The sequence below is a fragment of the Triticum dicoccoides genome, chromosome 1A, assembly GCF_002162155.2.
Source record: "Triticum dicoccoides isolate Atlit2015 ecotype Zavitan chromosome 1A, WEW_v2.0, whole genome shotgun sequence".
Lineage (NCBI taxonomy): Eukaryota > Viridiplantae > Streptophyta > Magnoliopsida > Poales > Poaceae > Triticum > Triticum dicoccoides.
This window is the reverse complement of record NC_041380.1, coordinates 401,295,901-401,299,332: the sequence shown is the minus strand read 5'-3', so window position 1 is coordinate 401,299,332 and position 3,432 is coordinate 401,295,901.

The following is a 3,432-nucleotide window of genomic DNA, read 5'->3' as shown; positions in this document are numbered from 1 at the left end:
TGCGGAGGAAAGCCTCACACATGACGATGAACGCCGAAATATTGAGGACGAAGTTCGGGGCTAGATCATGGAAGTCCAGACCGTAGTAGAACATGAGACCACGGACGAATGGATGGAGGGGAAATCCCAGTCCACGGAGGAAGTGGTGGAGGAAGACTACCCTCTCGTGAGGTTCAGGGGTAGGAACAATCTGCCCCGCAGCGGGCAGCCGATGCGTGATGTTCGCGGCCAAGTATCCGGCCCCGCGCAGCTTCTTGATGTGTCCCTCTGTAAGAGAGGAAGCCATCCATTTGCCTCCCGCTCCGGACATGATTGGAGAAGGTTGATGGGAAGGATGTAGGCTTGGGCGTTGGAGCTCGAGTGCGCAAGAGAGGATGAGCAAGGAGGAAGAAGGCGTGGGTAGAAAAAGGTTAAACCTTGTCCCTTTATAAGGGCGGCCGAAACTATGCGCCCCCACTAGCCTGGTAAAACTCGCTTATCCCCCAAGCGCCGTAATCGATGGCGCGGTTGGGTCACCCACGCCCGTATTGATGAGAATCCCGTAAATAGGGGGACACGATCTCTGCTTTGACAAGACGTGTCAAAAAACTGCCTCGTGTTATGTGCGGGGTGAGTTAAAGGAAACGGTTCGAATAATCACCGGGCCATGGCATAATGTCGTGTTGCCAAAATAAGTCAGTAAATTAGATTTGTGGAAATATTATTCTCCCTACGGTGGTATGTGGAACTTATTTTGCAGGGTCGGACACTATCCTTGTATTCAAATTCTTCTATGGTGTATTCGGAGGAGGAACCCGCCTTGCAATGTCGAAGACAATACTGCGCGCCGGACTCATCGGCATTGAAGCCTGGTTCAGGGGCTACTGAGGGAGTCCTGGATTAGGGGGTCTCCGGACAGCCGGACTATATCCTTTGGCCGGACTTTTAGACTATGAAGATACAAGATTGAAGACTTCGTCTCGTGTCCGGATGGGACTCTACTTGGCGTGGAAGGCAAGCTAGGCAATACGGATATGTATATCTCCTCCTTTGTAACCGACCTTGTGTAACCCTAGCCTTTTCCGGTGTCTATCTAAACCGGAGGGTTTTAGTCCGTAGAATAACATACAATCATACCATAGGCTAGCTTTTAGGGTTTGGCCTCTCCGATCTCGTGGTAGATCAACTCTTGTAATACTCATATCATCAAGAATAAATCAAGCAGGACGTCGGGTTTTACCTCCATCAAGAGGGCCCAAACCTGGGTAAAACATCGTGTCCCCTGCCTCGTGTTACCATCCGCCTTAGACGCATAGTTCGGGACCCCCTACCCGAGATCCGCCGGTTTTGACACCGACGGGAAGGATTAATGATGTTATTATTGTTGAAAATAGGAATTATGTGACCGTAGATTTCATTGTTCTTGACATTGATTGCAATCCTACATGTCCCATTATTCTTGCTAGACCTTTCCTTAGAACGATTGGTGCAATTATTGATATGAAAGAAGGGAATATTTCCAATTTCAGTTAAGGAAAGGCATGGAACACTTTCCTAGGAAGAAAATTAAATTACCTTATGAATCTTTATGAGAGCTACCTATGAATTGCGTACCAAAGATGATAATACCTAGATCTATTCTTGCTTTTATGCCTAGCTAGGGGCGTTAAACGATAGCGCTTGTTGGGAGGCAACACAATTTTATTTTTGTTTTTTGATTTTTGGTTCTGTTTAGTAATAAATAATTCATCTAGCCACTGTTTATATGTGGTTTTATGCTTTTAATTAGTGTTTGTGCCAAGTAGAACCTTTGGGAAGGCTTGGGGGAAGTTTTAGTGATCTTGCTGTAAAAACAGAAACTTTAGCGCTCACGAGATTTGCTGCCATTTTTTACTGGAGAGTGCGATTAGGTTGATTATTTTTGAAGATGATTAATAGACAAATTCCTCACGTCCACAAATTTATTTCATAATTTTTGTGGTTACATAAGTATTCGAAAACTACAGATTACTACAGAATATTCTGTTTTTGACAGATTCTGTTTTTCGTGTGTTGTTTGCTTATTTTGATGAATCTATGGCTAGTATCGGAGAGTATGAACCATAGAGAAGTTGGAATACAGTAGTTTTAACACCAATATAAATAAAGAATGATTTCATTATAGTACCTTAAGAGGTGGTTTGTTTTCTTATACTAACGGAGTTTATGAGATTTTCTGTTGAGTTTTGTGTTGTGAAGTTTTCAATTTTTGGGTCAAGATTTGATGGGTTATGGAATAAGGAGTGGCAAGAGCCTAAGCTTGGGGATGCCCAAGGAACCCCAAGGTAAAATTCAAGGAAAACCAAAAGCCTAAGCTTGTGGATGCCCCGGAAGGCATCCCCTCTTTCCTCTTCTTCCATCGGTAACTTTACTTGAGGTTATATTTTTATTCACCACATAATATGTGTTTTATTTGGAGCGTCTTGTATGATTCGAGTCTTTGATTTTTAGTTTACCACAATCATCCTTGCTGTACACACCTTTTTTGAGAGACACACATGAATTGGAATTTATTAGAATACTCTATGTGCTTCACTTATATCTTTTGAGCTAGATAATTTTGCTCTAGTGCTTCACTTATATCTTTTAGAGCACGGTAGTGGTTTTATTTTATAGAAATTATTGATCTCTCATGATTCACTTATATTATTTTGAGAGTCCTTTAGAACATCATGGTAATTTGCTTTGGTTATAAAAGTAGTCCTAATGTGATAGGCATCCAAGATTGGTATAATAAAAACTTGCATAAAAAGTGCGTTGAATACTATGAGAAGTTGGATGCTTGATAATTATTTTGAGATATGAGGATGGTGATATTAAAGTTGTGCTAGTTGAGTAGTTGTGAATTTGATAAATACTTGTGTTGAAGATTGCAAGCCCCGTAGCATGCAAGTATGGTAACCGTTGTGTAACAAATTTGAAACATGATGTGTTCTTTGATTGTCTTCCTTATGAGTGGCGGTCGGGGACGAGCGATGGTCTTTTCCTACCAATCTATCCCCTAGGAGCATGCGCGTATTGCTTGGTTTTTTATGACTTGTAGATTTTTGCAATAAGTATGTGAGTTCTTTATGACTAATGTTGAGTCCATGGATTATACGCACTCTCACCCTTCCATCATTGCTAGCCTCTTCGGTACCGTGCATTGCCCTTTCTCACCTTGAGAATTGGTGCAAACTTCGCCGGTGCATCCAAACCTCGTGATATGATACGCTCTATCACACATAAACCTCCTTATATCTTCCTCAAAACAGCCACCATACCTACCTATTATGGCATTTCCATAGCCATTCCGAGATATATTGCCATGCAACTTTCTACCGTTTCATTTATGACACGCTTCATCATTGTCGTATTGCTTTGCATGATCATGTAGTTGACATCGTATTTGTGGCAAAGACACCATGCATAATT